Genomic DNA, 20,474 nt, shown 5'->3' on the forward strand with positions numbered 1-20,474 from the left:
GAATCGACAGAGAGGCTACAGAATGACATCGCATCCATTTGGTTTTCTTTAAATCACTGACGAGCAGGAAAATGTAAAAGGGGAGAGCGAGTGGGGAAGTGAGGCGGTTGCAGCTCTGGTAAAAGTCCTTCTTTGTGATTCACTCCGCAAACAGAGACTTGAAGGTGACTCAGAGGCGTGTGAGCTCTTCACATCGAGATCAAAAAGCACTCAAGGGCAGTTAGCACCTCTTCCGGAGTGGGGGTGGGGTGAGGTAATTACCTTTTGACTTCTGTTACTATGTTCAGAAACTGCCTTTTCGATTGACTTGAACAGAAACTGCATTTCCAATAAGCACCATGGAAGTTAGCAAAATTTATTGAATCGCTTCTCGTCGATTCCCGCACAGGTTTCCGACTCAGTTGGTATCCACGTGGCTCATGTCCAGGAGTGAACATCTCTGCAGCAAATTGCACGGTTAAAGTAAAAGGCACGGAAAGTGGCATCTCGAACCGGCCCCGAGGTCAGAGCATGCTCACAATGTGATCTGTCGTTCTCGGATTGTAATGCGACCTCCGGTTTTAGGGTGGAGAACATTCTTTGGGACCCTTCTTCTGCAAAACAGACACAGTGACTGAATAAATGCTGCACGGTTTGATGTGGAACACGGCCTGCTCAGCTTTGTGCATTTTCCCTGTAGTCAGGTGTGTTTCGTGTTCCGTGTAAACGTGAAAGTCGTCCTGTTTCGAGCAATGTGTGAAATCATTTAGCAAAGCAAGAATCGAAATTGTAGTAATGTCTAGCAGCTCATGGTTATTTGACCGAAGTGTCCAAGTGTCTCTGCTGTCATGATCGCGTTCGCCTCCCGCGCGGAAAATCGCAAACAGCTCTGCTGTTCCAAAGCGATTTGTGCTTTTACTGGAACCGAATGGAGACTATTATTTCATCGCTGTTGTGAAACAAAGTCCTGCGGTGACTCGACTCGTCGTTATTTGGTTTTCTGTCCAATGGGAAAATCGTTCCAATGAATTTCGGTGTCATATGTTATTGAATTTCTCCCATTTCCTTCATTTCCGTCCTGGAGTCATCAGAAGGAAAAGGTAATCTAATCGAGACTGTGAATGGTGAAATTCACTTTTTATGGCCCGTTCTTATGATGTTCTTTCTATCTCTCTTTTCAGCATTGTCTGGAAAGTGGTGGTGCACTAACGCTGCAGTATGTTTGAAAGAGTAGTTTGGAATTGCCCTGTTTTTAGTTGTGAGATTACTTGATGACTCATGCCCTCGGACTGTGACACATTTAGCATTCATGCATCTCTCTGTCTGAAAATGCATTCGGCATGCCAGTTTTGTTTGTGTTCCGTGAAAAATGCTTTCTGTTTTGCGATTCGCTCAGCACATTACGAGTTAACAGGGTTTCTGAGGTAACTTCGAGCAGCAAAACTCCTCAATTGAGGTCTGGGAAAATTTCACGGAGTATGGTCAGTCGGGGCTAAATTAAGGAAGTTGTTCGTATCTGCAGTGTTTCACAATACTACCTTTCCCGTGAGCAGTCGAACAGACTAAACGATTGTGCCACAGACTGCGATGGAAAACTCCGCTAAAAAGTAATCCTTTACAGCCAGTGTTAGCAACAAGACGTTATGGGGGTACACGGCGTGGAAACAGATATTTAGGTGTATCTCATCCATGCTCACCACATAACCAAAATTAAACAAGTCCCGTTCCCCAGCATTTGGCCCCAATCCCTCTAAACCCATCCTGTCCAGAAACTCATCCGATTACCTTTGCAATTTTCTGAGTGTAATAGCCTTCTCCACTTCCTCTGGGAGCTCATTCCATACACGCACAACCTTCTGTGTGGGAAATGTGCCTCAGGTCGTTTGTCAATTTCAGCCCACTCACCTTAAACCTATGCTCTCGAGTTTTCAACTCACCCCAATTTGGGTAAAACACAGAAATACTCAGTTTGCAACCCTTCCATAAGATCGTATCGCAGCCGTTCCGCTGCAGGGAAAGTCGTCCCAGCTTATTCCACCTCGCCCTTCGGTCCAAACATTGACGAAATCATTGTCTATATATTGTCATCAATCTCACGGCGGCCGCGGCTGGTTTCTGTAGTGTAGTGGTCATCACGTTCGCCTAACACGCGAAAGGTCCCTAGTTCGAAACTGGGCAGAAACTGCTTTGTTCGTCAACTGCAGCCTTTTACATGGACAAGAACGGAGCTTTCTTGCTTGCTTTCCCATCTGCAAACCTGCCTTCGAATTTGCTTGAAAGAATCTGCTCTCGTAGTGAAATGTAAGGCAACTCCATTTAATTACTGTGTAAAGCATTATAAAGTTTTTCTCCAACCTGGTTCTGATGCATATGCCATTCTGTTTGAGAGTGTCCTTGCCGCGTTCTGATCCTTCCACGAAAAGCAGTACCGCATTTGCATTCCTTGCGCAGGCGGCCCGGTTCAAAGGCAGGGAAGAAGCTGCTGCGCTGGTGTCACAGCGCACCACGGATTCCTGAACTTGTCTGTCTGTCAAATGTACCCCAAAGTCGTCTCTGAAAGGCCTCATTTGGAAGCTGTCTGTCGTTATTCAACGCGCGAGAGTTGGTACCAGATTCCTGAATCATATTTTGGGGCAGTTCGCACGTTAGTGGCTCATTCAATCAGCAACAGCAATGAAATAATTTACACTCTCAGAGGAACCTTTGAACTTGTGCTTTCATAGCGCCGCTAATATTAAGGTGCGCCCCGAGATCTAAGCCATGTTGGAACTGAAACGGAGGAATCGACAGAGAGGCTACAGAATGACATCGCATCCATTTGGTTTTCTTTAAATCACTGACGAGCAGGAAAATGTAAAAGGGGAGAGCGAGTGGGGAAGTGAGGCGGTTGCAGCTCTGGTAAAAGTCCTTCTTTGTGATTCACTCCGCAAACAGAGACTTGAAGGTGACTCAGAGGCGTGTGAGCTCTTCACATCGAGATCAAAAAGCACTCAAGGGCAGTTAGCACCTCTTCCGGAGTGGGGGTGGGGTGAGGTAATTACCTTTTGACTTCTGTTACTATGTTCAGAAACTGCCTTTTCGATTGACTTGAACAGAAACTGCATTTCCAATAAGCACCATGGAAGTTAGCAAAATTTATTGAATCGCTTCTCGTCGATTCCCGCACAGGTTTCCGACTCAGTTGGTATCCACGTGGCTCATGTCCAGGAGTGAACATCTCTGCAGCAAATTGCACGGTTAAAGTAAAAGGCACGGAAAGTGGCATCTCGAACCGGCCCCGAGGTCAGAGCATGCTCACAATGTGATCTGTCGTTCTCGGATTGTAATGCGACCTCCGGTTTTAGGGTGGAGAACATTCTTTGGGACCCTTCTTCTGCAAAACAGACACAGTGACTGAATAAATGCTGCACGGTTTGATGTGGAACACGGCCTGCTCAGCTTTGTGCATTTTCCCTGTAGTCAGGTGTGTTTCGTGTTCCGTGTAAACGTGAAAGTCGTCCTGTTTCGAGCAATGTGTGAAATCATTTAGCAAAGCAAGAATCGAAATTGTAGTAATGTCTAGCAGCTCATGGTTATTTGACCGAAGTGTCCAAGTGTCTCTGCTGTCATGATCGCGTTCGCCTCCCGCGCGGAAAATCGCAAACAGCTCTGCTGTTCCAAAGCGATTTGTGCTTTTACTGGAACCGAATGGAGACTATTATTTCATCGCCGTTGTGAAACAAAGTCCTGCGGTGACTCGACTCGTCGTTATTTGGTTTTCTGTCCAATGGGAAAATCGTTCCAATGAATTTCGGTGTCATATGTTATTGAATTTCTCCCATTTCCTTCATTTCCGTCCTGGAGACATCAGAAGGAAAAGGTAATCTAATCGAGACTGTGAATGGTGAAATTCACTTTTTATGGCCCGTTCTTATGATGTTCTTTCTATCTCTCTTTTCAGCATTGTCTGGAAAGTGGTGGTGCACTAACGCTGCAGTATGTTTGAAAGAGCAGTTTGGAATTGCCCTGTTGTTAGTTGTGAGATTACTTTATGACTCATGCCCTCGGACTGTGACACATTTAGCATTCATGCATCTCTCTGTATGAAAATGCATTCGGCATGCCAGTTTTGTTTGTGTTCCGTGAAAAATGCTTTCTGTTTTGCGATTCGCTCAGCACATTACGAGTTAACAGGGTTTCTGAGGTAACTTCGAGCAGCAAAACTCCTCAATTGAGGTCTTGGAAAATTTCACGGAGTATGGTCAGTCGGGGCAAAATTAAGGAAGTTGTTCGTATCTGCAGTGTTTCACAATACTACCTTTCCCGTGAGCAGTCGAACAGACTAAACGATTGTGCCACAGACTGCGATGGAAAACTCCGCTAAAAAGTAATCCTTTAAAGCCGGTGTTAGCAACACGACGTTATGGGGGTACACGGCGTGGAAACAGATATTTAGGTGTATCTCATCCATGCTCACCACATAACCAAAATTAAACAAGTCCCGTTCCCCAGCATTTGGCCCCAATCCCTCTAAACCCATCCTGTCCAGAAACTCATCCGATTACCTTTGCAATTTTCTGAGTGTAATAGCCTTCTCCACTTCCTCTGGGAGCTCATTCCATACACGCACAACCTTCTGTGTGGGAAATGTGCCTCAGGTCGTTTGTCAATTTCAGCCCACTCACCTTAAACCTATGCTCTCGAGTTTTCAACTCACCCCAATTTGGGTAAAACACAGAAATACTCAGTTTACAACCCTTCCATAAGATCATATCGCAGCCGTTACGCTGCAGGGAAAGTCGTCCCAGCTTATTCCACCTCGCCCTCCGGTCCATACATTGACGAAATCATTGTCTATATATTGTCATAAATTTCACGGCGACCGCGGCTGGTTTCTGTAGTGTAGTGGTCATCACGTTCGCCTAACGCGCGAAAGGTCCCTAGTTCGAAACTGGGCAGAAACTGCTTTGTTCGTCAACTGCAGCCTTTTACATGGACAAGAACGGAGCTTTCTTGCTTGCTTTCCCATCTGCAAACCTGCCTTCGAATTTGCTTGAAAGAATCTGCTCTCGTAGTGAAATGTAAGGCAACTCCATTTAATTACTGTGTAAAGCATTATAAAGTTTTTCTGCAACCTGGTTCTGATGCATATGCCATTCTGTTTGAGAGTGTCCTTGCCGCGTTCTGATCCTTCCACGAAAAGCAGTACCGCATTTGCATTCCTTGCGCAGGCGGCCCGGTTCAAAGGCAGGGAAGAAGCTGCTGCGCTGGTGTCACAGCGCACCACGGATTCCTGAACTTGTCTGTCTGTCAAATGTACCCCAAAGTCGTCTCTGAAAGGCCTCATTTGGAAGCTGTCTGTCGTTATTCAACGCGCGAGAGTTGGTACCAGATTCCTGAATCATATTTTGGGGCAGTTCGCACGTTAGTGGCTCATTCAATCAGCAACAGCAATGAAATAATTTACACTCTCAGAGGAACCTTTGAACTTGTGCTTTCATAGCGCCGCTAATATTAAGGTGCGCCCCGAGATCTAAGCCATGTTGGAACTGAAACGGAGGAATCGACAGAGAGGCTACAGAATGACATCGCATCCATTTGGTTTTCTTTAAATCACTGACGAGCAGGAAAATGTAAAAGGGGAGAGCGAGTGGGGAAGTGAGGCGGTTGCAGCTCTGGTAAAAGTCCTTCTTTGTGATTCACTCCGCAAACAGAGACTTGAAGGTGACTCAGAGGCGTGTGAGCTCTTCACATCGAGATCAAAAAGCACTCAAGGGCAGTTAGCACCTCTTCCGGAGTGGGGGTGGGGTGAGGTAATTACCTTTTGACTTCTGTTACTATGTTCAGAAACTGCCTTTTCGATTGACTTGAACAGAAACTGCATTTCCAATAAGCACCATGGAAGTTAGCAAAATTTATTGAATCGCTTCTCGTCGATTCCCGCACAGGTTTCCGACTCAGTTGGTATCCACGTGGCTCATGTCCAGGAGTGAACATCTCTGCAGCAAATTGCACGGTTAAAGTAAAAGGCACGGAAAGTGGCATCTCGAACCGGCCCCGAGGTCAGAGCATGCTCACAATGTGATCTGTCGTTCTCGGATTGTAATGCGACCTCCGGTTTTAGGGTGGAGAACATTCTTTGGGACCCTTCTTCTGCAAAACAGACACAGTGACTGAATAAATGCTGCACGGTTTGATGTGGAACACGGCCTGCTCAGCTTTGTGCATTTTCCCTGTAGTCAGGTGTGTTTCGTGTTCCGTGTAAACGTGAAAGTCGTCCTGTTTCGAGCAATGTGTGAAATCATTTAGCAAAGCAAGAATCGAAATTGTAGTAATGTCTAGCAGCTCATGGTTATTTGACCGAAGTGTCCAAGTGTCTCTGCTGTCATGATCGCGTTCGCCTCCCGCGCGGAAAATCGCAAACAGCTCTGCTGTTCCAAAGCGATTTGTGCTTTTACTGGAACCGAATGGAGACTATTATTTCATCGCTGTTGTGAAACAAAGTCCTGCGGTGACTCGACTCGTCGTTATTTGGTTTTCTGTCCAATGGGAAAATCGTTCCAATGAATTTCGGTGTCATATGTTATTGAATTTCTCCCATTTCCTTCATTTCCGTCCTGGAGTCATCAGAAGGAAAAGGTAATCTAATCGAGACTGTGAATGGTGAAATTCACTTTTTATGGCCCGTTCTTATGATGTTCTTTCTATCTCTCTTTTCAGCATTGTCTGGAAAGTGGTGGTGCACTAACGCTGCAGTATGTTTGAAAGAGTAGTTTGGAATTGCCCTGTTTTTAGTTGTGAGATTACTTGATGACTCATGCCCTCGGACTGTGACACATTTAGCATTCATGCATCTCTCTGTCTGAAAATGCATTCGGCATGCCAGTTTTGTTTGTGTTCCGTGAAAAATGCTTTCTGTTTTGCGCTTCGCTCAGCACATTACGAGTTAACAGGGTTTCTGAGGTAACTTCGAGCAGCAAAACTCCTCAATTGAGGTCTGGGAAAATTTCACGGAGTATGGTCAGTCGGGGCTAAATTAAGGAAGTTGTTCGTATCTGCAGTGTTTCACAATACTACCTTTCCCGTGAGCAGTCGAACAGACTAAACGATTGTGCCACAGACTGCGATGGAAAACTCCGCTAAAAAGTAATCCTTTACAGCCAGTGATAGCAACAAGACGTTATGGGGGTACACGGCGTGGAAACAGATATTTAGGTGTATCTCATCCATGCTCACCACATAACCAAAATTAAACAAGTCCCGTTCCCCAGCATTTGGCCCCAATCCCTCTAAACCCATCCTGTCCAGAAACTCATCCGATTACCTTTGCAATTTTCTGAGTGTAATAGCCTTCTCCACTTCCTCTGGGAGCTCATTCCATACACGCACATCCTTCTGTGTGGGAAATGTGCCTCAGGTCGTTTGTCAATTTCAGCCCACTCACCTTAAACCTATGCTCTCGAGTTTTCAACTCACCCCAATTTGGGTAAAACACAGAAATACTCAGTTTACAACCCTTCCATAAGATCGTATCGCAGCCGTTCCGCTGCAGGGAAAATCGTCCCAGCTTATTCCACCTCGCCCTCCGGTCCAAACATTGACGAAATCATTGTCTATATATTGTCATCAATCTCACGGCCGCCGCGGCTGGTTTCTGTAGTGTAGTGGTCATCACGTTCGCCTAACACGCGAAAGGTCCCTAGTTCGAAACTGGGCAGAAACTGCTTTGTTCGTCAACTGCAGCCTTTTACATGGACAAGAACGGAGCTTTCTTGCTTGCTTTCCCATCTGCAAACCTGCCTTCGAATTTGCTTGAAAGAATCTGCTCTCGTAGTGAAATGTAAGGCAACTCCATTTAATTACTGTGTAAAGCATTATAAAGTTTTTCTCCAACCTGGTTCTGATGCATATGCCATTCTGTTTGAGAGTGTCCTTGCCGCGTTCTGATCCTTCCACGAAAAGCAGTACCGCATTTGCATTCCTTGCGCAGGCGGCCCGGTTCAAAAGCAGGGAAGAAGCTGCTGCGCTGGTGTCACAGCGCACCACGGATTCCTGAACTTGTCTGTCTGTCAAATGTACCCCAAAGTCGTCTCTGAAAGGCCTCATTTGGAAGCTGTCTGTCGTTATTCAACGCGCGAGAGTTGGTACCAGATTCCTGAATCATATTTTGGGGCAGTTCGCACGTTAGTGGCTCATTCAATCAGCAACAGCAATGAAATAATTTACACTCTCAGAGGAACCTTTGAACTTGTGCTTTCATAGCGCCGCTAATATTAAGGTGCGCCCCGAGATCTAAGCCATGTTGGAACTGAAACGGAGGAATCGACAGAGAGGCTACAGAATGACATCGCATCCATTTGGTTTTCTTTAAATCACTGACGAGCAGGAAAATGTAAAAGGGGAGAGCGAGTGGGGAAGTGAGGCGGTTGCAGCTCTGGTAAAAGTCCTTCTTTGTGATTCACTCCGCAAACAGAGACTTGAAGGTGACTCAGAGGCGTGTGAGCTCTTCACATCGAGATCAAAAAGCACTCAAGGGCAGTTAGCACCTCTTCCGGAGTGGGGGTGGGGTGAGGTAATTACCTTTTGACTTCTGTTACTATGTTCAGAAACTGCCTTTTCGATTGACTTGAACAGAAACTGCATTTCCAATAAGCACCATGGAAGTTAGCAAAATTTATTGAATCGCTTCTCGTCGATTCCCGCACAGGTTTCCGACTCAGTTGGTATCCACGTGGCTCATGTCCAGGAGTGAACATCTCTGCAGCAAATTGCACGGTTAAAGTAAAAGGCACGGAAAGTGGCATCTCGAACCGGCCCCGAGGTCAGAGCATGCTCACAATGTGATCTGTCGTTCTCGGATTGTAATGCGACCTCCGGTTTTAGGGTGGAGAACATTCTTTGGGACCCTTCTTCTGCAAAACAGACACAGTGACTGAATAAATGCTGCACGGTTTGATGTGGAACACGGCCTGCTCAGCTTTGTGCATTTTCCCTGTAGTCAGGTGTGTTTCGTGTTCCGTGTAAACGTGAAAGTCGTCCTGTTTCGAGCAATGTGTGAAATCATTTACAAAGCAAGAATCGAAATTGTAGTAATGTCTAGCAGCTCATGGTTATTTGACCGAAGTGTCCAAGTGTCTCTGCTGTCATGATCGCGTTCGCCTCCCGCGCGGAAAATCGCAAACAGCTCTGCTGTTCCAAAGCGATTTGTGCTTTTACTGGAACCGAATGGAGACTATTATTTCATCGCTGTTGTGAAACAAAGTCCTGCGGTGACTCGACTCGTCGTTATTTGGTTTTCTGTCCAATGGGAAAATCGTTCCAATGAATTTCGGTGTCATATGTTATTGAATTTCTCCCATTTCCTTCATTTCCGTCCTGGAGTCATCAGAAGGAAAAGGTAATCTAATCGAGACTGTGAATGGTGAAATTCACTTTTTATGGCCCGTTCTTATGATGTTCTTTCTATCTCTCTTTTCAGCATTGTCTGGAAAGTGGTGGTGCACTAACGCTGCAGTATGTTTGAAAGAGTAGTTTGGAATTGCCCTGTTTTTAGTTGTGAGATTACTTTATGACTCATGCCCTCGGACTGTGACACATTTAGCATTCATGCATCTCTCTGTCTGAAAATGCATTCGGCATGCCAGTTTTGTTTGTGTTCCGTGAAAAATGCTTTCTGTTTTGCGCTTCGCTCAGCACATTACGAGTTAACAGGGTTTCTGAGGTAACTTCGAGCAGCAAAATTCCTCAATTGAGGTCTGGGAAAATTTCACGGAGTATGGTCAGTCGGGGCAAAATTAAGGAAGTTGTTCGTATCTGCAGTGTTTCACAATACTACCTTTCCCGTGAGCAGTCGAACAGACTAAACGATTGTGCCACAGACTGCGATGGAAAACTCCGCTAAAAAGTAATCCTTTACAGCCAGTGTTAGCAACAAGACGTTATGGGGGTACACGGCGTGGAAACAGATATTTAGGTGTATCTCATCCATGCTCACCACATAACCAAAATTAAACAAGTCCCGTTCCCCAGCATTTGGCCCCAATCCCTCTAAACCCATCCTGTCCAGAAACTCATCCGATTACCTTTGCAATTTTCTGAGTGTAATAGCCTTCTCCACTTCCTCTGGGAGCTCATTCCATACACGCACATCCTTCTGTGTGGGAAATGTGCCTCAGGTCGTTTGTCAATTTCAGCCCACTCACCTTAAACCTATGCTCTCGAGTTTTCAACTCACCCCAATTTGGGTAAAACACAGAAATACTCAGTTTACAACCCTTCCATAAGATCATATCGCAGCCGTTACGCTGCAGGGAAAGTCGTCCCAGCTTATTCCACCTCGCCCTCCGGTCCATACATTGACGAAATCATTGTCTATATATTGTCATAAATTTCACGGCGACCGCGGCTGGTTTCTGTAGTGTTGTGGTCATCACGTTCGCCTAACACGCGAAAGGTCCCTAGTTCGAAACTGGGCAGAAACTGCTTTGTTCGTCAACTGCAGCCTTTTACATGGACAAGAACGGAGCTTTCTTGCTTGCTTTCCCATCTGCAAACCTGCCTTCGAATTTGCTTGAAAGAATCTGCTCTCGTAGTGAAATGTAAGGCAACTCCATTTAATTACTGTGTAAAGCATTATAAAGTTTTTCTGCAACCTGGTTCTGATGCATATGCCATTCTGTTTGAGAGTGTCCTTGCCGCGTTCTGATCCTTCCACGAAAAGCAGTACCGCATTTGCATTCCTTGCGCAGGCGGCCCGGTTCAAAGGCAGGGAAGAAGCTGCTGCGCTGGTGTCACAGCGCACCACGGATTCCTGAACTTGTCTGTCTGTCAAATGTACCCCAAAGTCGTCTCTGAAAGGCCTCATTTGGAAGCTGTCTGTCGTTATTCAACGCGCGAGAGTTGGTACCAGATTCCTGAATCATATTTTGGGGCAGTTCGCACGTTAGTGGCTCATTCAATCAGCAACAGCAATGAAATAATTTACACTCTCAGAGGAACCTTTGAACTTGTGCTTTCATAGCGCCGCTAATATTAAGGTGCGCCCCGAGATCTAAGCCATGTTGGAACTGAAACGGAGGAATCGACAGAGAGGCTACAGAATGACATCGCATCCATTTGGTTTTCTTTAAATCACTGACGAGCAGGAAAATGTAAAAGGGGAGAGCGAGTGGGGAAGTGAGGCGGTTGCAGCTCTGGTAAAAGTCCTTCTTTGTGATTCACTCCGCAAACAGAGACTTGAAGGTGACTCAGAGGCGTGTGAGCTCTTCACATCGAGATCAAAAAGCACTCAAGGGCAGTTAGCACCTCTTCCGGAGTGGGGGTGGGGTGAGGTAATTACCTTTTGACTTCTGTTACTATGTTCAGAAACTGCCTTTTCGATTGACTTGAACAGAAACTGCATTTCCAATAAGCACCATGGAAGTTAGCAAAATTTATTGAATCGCTTCTCGTCGATTCCCGCACAGGTTTCCGACTCAGTTGGTATCCACGTGGCTCATGTCCAGGAGTGAACATCTCTGCAGCAAATTGCACGGTTAAAGTAAAAGGCACGGAAAGTGGCATCTCGAACCGGCCCCGAGGTCAGAGCATGCTCACAATGTGATCTGTCGTTCTCGGATTGTAATGCGACCTCCGGTTTTAGGGTGGAGAACATTCTTTGGGACCCTTCTTCTGCAAAACAGACACAGTGACTGAATAAATGCTGCACGGTTTGATGTGGAACACGGCCTGCTCAGCTTTGTGCATTTTCCCTGTAGTCAGGTGTGTTTCGTGTTCCGTGTAAACGTGAAAGTCGTCCTGTTTCGAGCAATGTGTGAAATCATTTAGCAAAGCAAGAATCGAAATTGTAGTAATGTCTAGCAGCTCATGGTTATTTGACCGAAGTGTCCAAGTGTCTCTGCTGTCATGATCGCGTTCGCCTCCCGCGCGGAAAATCGCAAACAGCTCTGCTGTTCCAAAGCGATTTGTGCTTTTACTGGAACCGAATGGAGACTATTATTTCATCGCTGTTGTGAAACAAAGTCCTGCGGTGACTCGACTCGTCGTTATTTGGTTTTCTGTCCAATGGGAAAATCGTTCCAATGAATTTCGGTGTCATATGTTATTGAATTTCTCCCATTTCCTTCATTTCCGTCCTGGAGTCATCAGAAGGAAAAGGTAATCTAATCGAGACTGTGAATGGTGAAATTCACTTTTTATGGCCCGTTCTTATGATGTTCTTTCTATCTCTCTTTTCAGCATTGTCTGGAAAGTGGTGGTGCACTAACGCTGCAGTATGTTTGAAAGAGTAGTTTGGAATTGCCCTGTTTTTAGTTGTGAGATTACTTTATGACTCATGCCCTCGGACTGTGACACATTTAGCATTCATGCATCTCTCTGTCTGAAAATGCATTCGGCATGCCAGTTTTGTTTGTGTTCCGTGAAAAATGCTTTCTGTTTTGCGCTTCGCTCAGCACATTACGAGTTAACAGGGTTTCTGAGGTAACTTCGAGCAGCAAAATTCCTCAATTGAGGTCTGGGAAAATTTCACGGAGTATGGTCAGTCGGGGCAAAATTAAGGAAGTTGTTCGTATCTGCAGTGTTTCACAATACTACCTTTCCCGTGAGCAGTCGAACAGACTAAACGATTGTGCCACAGACTGCGATGGAAAACTCCGCTAAAAAGTAATCCTTTACAGCCAGTGTTAGCAACAAGACGTTATGGGGGTACACGGCGTGGAAACAGATATTTAGGTGTATCTCATCCATGCTCACCACATAACCAAAATTAAACAAGTCCCGTTCCCCAGCATTTGGCCCCAATCCCTCTAAACCCATCCTGTCCAGAAACTCATCCGATTACCTTTGCAATTTTCTGAGTGTAATAGCCTTCTCCACTTCCTCTGGGAGCTCATTCCATACACGCACATCCTTCTGTGTGGGAAATGTGCCTCAGGTCGTTTGTCAATTTCAGCCCACTCACCTTAAACCTATGCTCTCGAGTTTTCAACTCACCCCAATTTGGGTAAAACACAGAAATACTCAGTTTACAACCCTTCCATAAGATCGTATCGCAGCCGTTACGCTGCAGGGAAAGTCGTCCCAGCTTATTCCACCTCGCCCTCCGGTCCATACATTGACGAAATCATTGTCTATATATTGTCATAAATTTCACGGCGACCGCGGCTGGTTTCTGTAGTGTTGTGGTCATCACGTTCGCATAACACGCGAAAGGTCCCTAGTTCGAAACTGGGCAGAAACTGCTTTGTTCGTCAACTGCAGCCTTTTACATGGACAAGAACGGAGCTTTCTTGCTTGCTTTCCCATCTGCAAACCTGCCTTCGAATTTGCTTGAAAGAATCTGCTCTCGTAGTGAAATGTAAGGCAACTCCATTTAATTACTGTGTAAAGCATTATAAAGTTTTTCTGCAACCTGGTTCTGATGCATATGCCATTCTGTTTGAGAGTGTCCTTGCCGCGTTCTGATCCTTCCACGAAAAGCAGTACCGCATTTGCATTCCTTGCGCAGGCGGCCCGGTTCAAAGGCAGGGAAGAAGCTGCTGCGCTGGTGTCACAGCGCACCACGGATTCCTGAACTTGTCTGTCTGTCAAATGTACCCCAAAGTCGTCTCTGAAAGGCCTCATTTGGAAGCTGTCTGTCGTTATTCAACGCGCGAGAGTTGGTACCAGATTCCTGAATCATATTTTGGGGCAGTTCGCACGTTAGTGGCTCATTCAATCAGCAACAGCAATGAAATAATTTACACTCTCAGAGGAACCTTTGAACTTGTGCTTTCATAGCGCCGCTAATATTAAGGTGCGCCCCGAGATCTAAGCCATGTTGGAACTGAAACGGAGGAATCGACAGAGAGGCTACAGAATGACATCGCATCCATTTGGTTTTCTTTAAATCACTGACGAGCAGGAAAATGTAAAAGGGGAGAGCGAGTGGGGAAGTGAGGCGGTTGCAGCTCTGGTAAAAGTCCTTCTTTGTGATTCACTCCGCAAACAGAGACTTGAAGGTGACTCAGAGGCGTGTGAGCTCTTCACATCGAGATCAAAAAGCACTCAAGGGCAGTTAGCACCTCTTCCGGAGTGGGGGTGGGGTGAGGTAATTACCTTTTGACTTCTGTTACTATGTTCAGAAACTGCCTTTTCGATTGACTTGAACAGAAACTGCATTTCCAATAAGCACCATGGAAGTTAGCAAAATTTATTGAATCGCTTCTCGTCGATTCCCGCACAGGTTTCCGACTCAGTTGGTATCCACGTGGCTCATGTCCAGGAGTGAACATCTCTGCAGCAAATTGCACGGTTAAAGTAAAAGGCACGGAAAGTGGCATCTCGAACCGGCCCCGAGGTCAGAGCATGCTCACAATGTGATCTGTCGTTCTCGGATTGTAATGCGACCTCCGGTTTTAGGGTGGAGAACATTCTTTGGGACCCTTCTTCTGCAAAACAGACACAGTGACTGAATAAATGCTGCACGGTTTGATGTGGAACACGGCCTGCTCAGCTTTGTGCATTTTCCCTGTAGTCAGGTGTGTTTCGTGTTCCGTGTAAACGTGAAAGTCGTCCTGTTTCGAGCAATGTGTGAAATCATTTAGCAAAGCAAGAATCGAAATTGTAGTAATGTCTAGCAGCTCATGGTTATTTGACCGAAGTGTCCAAGTGTCTCTGCTGTCATGATCGCGTTCGCCTCCCGCGCGGAAAATCGCAAACAGCTCTGCTGTTCCAAAGCGATTTGTGCTTTTACTGGAACCGAATGGAGACTATTATTTCATCGCTGTTGTGAAACAAAGTCCTGCGGTGACTCGACTCGTCGTTATTTGGTTTTCTGTCCAATGGGAAAATCGTTCCAATGAATTTCGGTGTCATATGTTATTGAATTTCTCCCATTTCCTTCATTTCCGTCCTGGAGTCATCAGAAGGAAAAGGTAATCTAATCGAGACTGTGAATGGTGAAATTCACTTTTTATGGCCCGTTCTTATGATGTTCTTTCTATCTCTCTTTTCAGCATTGTCTGGAAAGTGGTGGTGCACTAACGCTGCAGTATGTTTGAAAGAGTAGTTTGGAATTGCCCTGTTTTTAGTTGTGAGATTACTTGATGACTCATGCCCTCGGACTGTGACACATTTAGCATTCATGCATCTCTCTGTCTGAAAATGCATTCGGCATGCCAGTTTTGTTTGTGTTCCGTGAAAAATGCTTTCTGTTTTGCGATTCGCTCAGCACATTACGAGTTAACAGGGTTTCTGAGGTAACTTCGAGCAGCAAAACTCCTCAATTGAGGTCTGGGAAAATTTCACGGAGTATGGTCAGTCGGGGCTAAATTAAGGAAGTTGTTCGTATCTGCAGTGTTTCACAATACTACCTTTCCCGTGAGCAGTCGAACAGACTAAACGATTGTGCCACAGACTGCGATGGAAAACTCCGCTAAAAAGTAATCCTTTACAGCCAGTGTTAGCAACAAGACGTTATGGGGGTACACGGCGTGGAAACAGATATTTAGGTGTATCTCATCCATGCTCACCACATAACCAAAATTAAACAAGTCCCGTTCCCCAGCATTTGGCCCCAATCCCTCTAAACCCATCCTGTCCAGAAACTCATCCGATTACCTTTGCAATTTTCTGAGTGTAATAGCCTTCTCCACTTCCTCTGGGAGCTCATTCCATACACGCACAACCTTCTGTGTGGGAAATGTGCCTCAGGTCGTTTGTCAATTTCAGCCCACTCACCTTAAACCTATGCTCTCGAGTTTTCAACTCACCCCAATTTGGGTAAAACACAGAAATACTCAGTTTGCAACCCTTCCATAAGATCGTATCGCAGCCGTTCCGCTGCAGGGAAAGTCGTCCCAGCTTATTCCACCTCGCCCTTCGGTCCAAACATTGACGAAATCATTGTCTATATATTGTCATCAATCTCACGGCGGCCGCGGCTGGTTTCTGTAGTGTAGTGGTCATCACGTTCGCCTAACACGCGAAAGGTCCCTAGTTCGAAACTGGGCAGAAACTGCTTTGTTCGTCAACTGCAGCCTTTTACATGGACAAGAACGGAGCTTTCTTGCTTGCTTTCCCATCTGCAAACCTGCCTTCGAATTTGCTTGAAAGAATCTGCTCTCGTAGTGAAATGTAAGGCAACTCCATTTAATTACTGTGTAAAGCATTATAAAGTTTTTCTCCAACCTGGTTCTGATGCATATGCCATTCTGTTTGAGAGTGTCCTTGCCGCGTTCTGATCCTTCCACGAAAAGCAGTACCGCATTTGCATTCCTTGCGCAGGCGGCCCGGTTCAAAGGCAGGGAAGAAGCTGCTGCGCTGGTGTCACAGCGCACCACGGATTCCTGAACTTGTCTGTCTGTCAAATGTACCCCAAAGTCGTCTCTGAAAGGCCTCATTTGGAAGCTGTCTGTCGTTATTCAACGCGCGAGAGTTGGTACCAGATTCCTGAATCATATTTTGGGGCAGTTCGCACGTTAGTGGCTCATTCAATCAGCAACAGCAATGAAATAATTTACACTCTCAGAGGAACCTTTGAACTTGTGCTTTCATAGCGCCGCTAATATTAAGGTGCGCCCCGAGATCTAAGCCATGTTGGAACTGAAACGGAGGAATCGACAGAGAGGCTACAGAATGACATCGCATCCATTTGGTTTTCTTTAAATCACTGACGAGCAGGAAAATGTAAAAGGGGAGAGCGAGTGGGGAAGTGAGGCGGTTGCAGCTCTGGTAAAAGTCCTTCTTTGTGATTCACTCCGCAAACAGAGACTTGAAGGTGACTCAGAGGCGTGTGAGCTCTTCACATCGAGATCAAAAAGCACTCAAGGGCAGTTAGCACCTCTTCCGGAGTGGGGGTGGGGTGAGGTAATTACCTTTTGACTTCTGTTACTATGTTCAGAAACTGCCTTTTCGATTGACTTGAACAGAAACTGCATTTCCAATAAGCACCATGGAAGTTAGCAAAATTTATTGAATCGCTTCTCGTCGATTCCCGCACAGGTTTCCGACTCAGTTGGTATCCACGTGGCTCATGTCCAGGAGTGAACATCTCTGCAGCAAATTGCACGGTTAAAGTAAAAGGCACGGAAAGTGGCATCTCGAACCGGCCCCGAGGTCAGAGCATGCTCACAATGTGATCTGTCGTTCTCGGATTGTAATGCGACCTCCGGTTTTAGGGTGGAGAACATTCTTTGGGACCCTTCTTCTGCAAAACAGACACAGTGACTGAATAAATGCTGCACGGTTTGATGTGGAACACGGCCTGCTCAGCTTTGTGCATTTTCCCTGTAGTCAGGTGTGTTTCGTGTTCCGTGTAAACGTGAAAGTCGTCCTGTTTCGAGCAATGTGTGAAATCATTTAGCAAAGCAAGAATCGAAATTGTAGTAATGTCTAGCAGCTCATGGTTATTTGACCGAAGTGTCCAAGTGTCTCTGCTGTCATGATCGCGTTCGCCTCCCGCGCGGAAAATCGCAAACAGCTCTGCTGTTCCAAAGCGATTTGTGCTTTTACTGGAACCGAATGGAGACTATTATTTCATCGCCGTTGTGAAACAAAGTCCTGCGGTGACTCGACTCGTCGTTATTTGGTTTTCTGTCCAATGGGAAAATCGTTCCAATGAATTTCGGTGTCATATGTTATTGAATTTCTCCCATTTCCTTCATTTCCGTCCTGGAGACATCAGAAGGAAAAGGTAATCTAATCGAGACTGTGAATGGTGAAATTCACTTTTTATGGCCCGTTCTTATGATGTTCTTTCTATCTCTCTTTTCAGCATTGTCTGGAAAGTGGTGGTGCACTAACGCTGCAGTATGTTTGAAAGAGCAGTTTGGAATTGCCCTGTTGTTAGTTGTGAGATTACTTTATGACTCATGCCCTCGGACTGTGACACATTTAGCATTCATGCATCTCTCTGTATGAAAATGCATTCGGCATGCCAGTTTTGTTTGTGTTCCGTGAAAAATGCTTTCTGTTTTGCGATTCGCTCAGCACATTACGAGTTAACAGGGTTTCTGAGGTAACTTCGAGCAGCAAAACTCCTCAATTGAGGTCTTGGAAAATTTCACGGAGTATGGTCAGTCGGGGCAAAATTAAGGAAGTTGTTCGTATCTGCAGTGTTTCACAATACTACCTTTCCCGTGAGCAGTCGAACAGACTAAACGATTGTGCCACAGACTGCGATGGAAAACTCCGCTAAAAAGTAATCCTTTAAAGCCGGTGTTAGCAACACGACGTTATGGGGGTACACGGCGTGGAAACAGATATTTAGGTGTATCTCATCCATGCTCACCACATAACCAAAATTAAACAAGTCCCGTTCCCCAGCATTTGGCCCCAATCCCTCTAAACCCATCCTGTCCAGAAACTCATCCGATTACCTTTGCAATTTTCTGAGTGTAATAGCCTTCTCCACTTCCTCTGGGAGCTCATTCCATACACGCACAACCTTCTGTGTGGGAAATGTGCCTCAGGTCGTTTGTCAATTTCAGCCCACTCACCTTAAACCTATGCTCTCGAGTTTTCAACTCACCCCAATTTGGGTAAAACACAGAAATACTCAGTTTACAACCCTTCCATAAGATCATATCGCAGCCGTTACGCTGCAGGGAAAGTCGTCCCAGCTTATTCCACCTCGCCCTCCGGTCCATACATTGACGAAATCATTGTCTATATATTGTCATAAATTTCACGGCGGCCGCGGCTGGTTTCTGTAGTGTAGTGGTCATCACGTTCGCCTAACGCGCGAAAGGTCCCTAGTTCGAAACTGGGCAGAAACTGCTTTGTTCGTCAACTGCAGCCTTTTACATGGACAAGAACGGAGCTTTCTTGCTTGCTTTCCCATCTGCAAACCTGCCTTCGAATTTGCTTGAAAGAATCTGCTCTCGTAGTGAAATGTAAGGCAACTCCATTTAATTACTGTGTAAAGCATTATAAAGTTTTTCTGCAACCTGGTTCTGATGCATATGCCATTCTGTTTGAGAGTGTCCTTGCCGCGTTCTGATCCTTCCACGAAAAGCAGTACCGCATTTGCATTCCTTGCGCAGGCGGCCCGGTTCAAAGGCAGGGAAGAAGCTGCTGCGCTGGTGTCACAGCGCACCACGGATTCCTGAACTTGTCTGTCTGTCAAATGTACCCCAAAGTCGTCTCTGAAAGGCCTCATTTGGAAGCTGTCTGTCGTTATTCAACGCGCGAGAGTTGGTACCAGATTCCTGAATCATATTTTGGGGCAGTTCGCACGTTAGTGGCTCATTCAATCAGCAACAGCAATGAAATAATTTACACTCTCAGAGGAACCTTTGAACTTGTGCTTTCATAGCGCCGCTAATATTAAGGTGCGCCCCGAGATCTAAGCCATGTTGGAACTGAAACGGAGGAATCGACAGAGAGGCTACAGAATGACATCGCATCCATTTGGTTTTCTTTAAATCACTGACGAGCAGGAAAATGTAAAAGGGGAGAGCGAGTGGGGAAGTGAGGCGGTTGCAGCTCTGGTAAAAGTCCTTCTTTGTGATTCACTCCGCAAACAGAGACTTGAAGGTGACTCAGAGGCGTGTGAGCTCTTCACATCGAGATCAAAAAGCACTCAAGGGCAGTTAGCACCTCTTCCGGAGTGGGGGTGGGGTGAGGTAATTACCTTTTGACTTCTGTTACTATGTTCAGAAACTGCCTTTTCGATTGACTTGAACAGAAACTGAATTTCCAATAAGCACCATGGAAGTTAGCAAAATTTATTGAATCGCTTCTCGTCGATTCCCGCACAGGTTTCCGACTCAGTTGGTATCCACGTGGCTCATGTCCAGGAGTGAACATCTCTGCAGCAAATTGCACGGTTAAAGTAAAAGGCACGGAAAGTGGCATCTCGAACCGGCCCCGAGGTCAGAGCATGCTCACAATGTGATCTGTCGTTCTCGGATTGTAATGCGACCTCCGGTTTTAGGGTGGAGAACATTCTTTGGGACCCTTCTTCTGCAAAACAGACACAGTGACTGAATAAATGCTGCACGGTTTGATGTGGAACACGGCCTGCTCAGCTTTGTGCATTTTCCCTGTAGTCAGGTGTGTTTCGTGTTCCGTGTAAACGTGAAAGTCGTCCTGTTTCGAGCAATGTGTGAAATCATTTACAAAGCAAGAATCGAAATTGTAGTAATGTCTAGCAGCTCATGGTTATTTGACCGAAGTGTCCAAGTGTCTCTGCTGTCATGATCGCGTTCGCCTCCCGCGCGGAAAATCGCAAACAGCTCTGCTGTTCCAAAGCGATTTGTGCTTTTACTGGAACCGAATGGAGACTATTATTTCATCGCTGTTGTGAAACAAAGTCCTGCGGTGACTCGACTCGTCGTTATTTGGTTTTCTGTCCAATGGGAAAATCGTTCCAATGAATTTCGGTGTCATATGTTATTGAATTTCTCCCATTTCCTTCATTTCCGTCCTGGAGTCATCAGAAGGAAAAGGTAATCTAATCGAGACTGTGAATGGTGAAATTCACTTTTTATGGCCCGTTCTTATGATGTTCTTTCTATCTCTCTTTTCAGCAT

The 20,474-nt window shown here is 45.8% G+C and overlaps 3 non-coding genes across 3 annotated transcripts; all 3 read left to right on the forward strand.

Moving 5' to 3' along the window:
• Positions 1-2,090: 2,090 nt before the first annotated feature.
• trnav-aac (transfer RNA valine (anticodon AAC)) lies at positions 2,091-2,163 on the forward strand. The gene has a single exon. It is a non-coding gene; the product is annotated as a tRNA-Val (tRNA).
• A 5,445-nt stretch (positions 2,164-7,608) lies between these two features.
• trnav-aac (transfer RNA valine (anticodon AAC)) lies at positions 7,609-7,681 on the forward strand. Its single transcript has one exon. It is a non-coding gene; the product is annotated as a tRNA-Val (tRNA).
• An 8,203-nt stretch (positions 7,682-15,884) lies between these two features.
• On the forward strand, positions 15,885-15,957 carry trnav-aac (transfer RNA valine (anticodon AAC)). Its single transcript has one exon. It is a non-coding gene; the product is annotated as a tRNA-Val (tRNA).
• The last annotated feature ends 4,517 nt before the right edge of the window (positions 15,958-20,474 follow it).

This window comes from Chiloscyllium punctatum, chromosome 50, assembly GCF_047496795.1.
Source record: "Chiloscyllium punctatum isolate Juve2018m chromosome 50, sChiPun1.3, whole genome shotgun sequence".
In the NCBI taxonomy this organism is placed as follows: domain Eukaryota; kingdom Metazoa; phylum Chordata; class Chondrichthyes; order Orectolobiformes; family Hemiscylliidae; genus Chiloscyllium; species Chiloscyllium punctatum.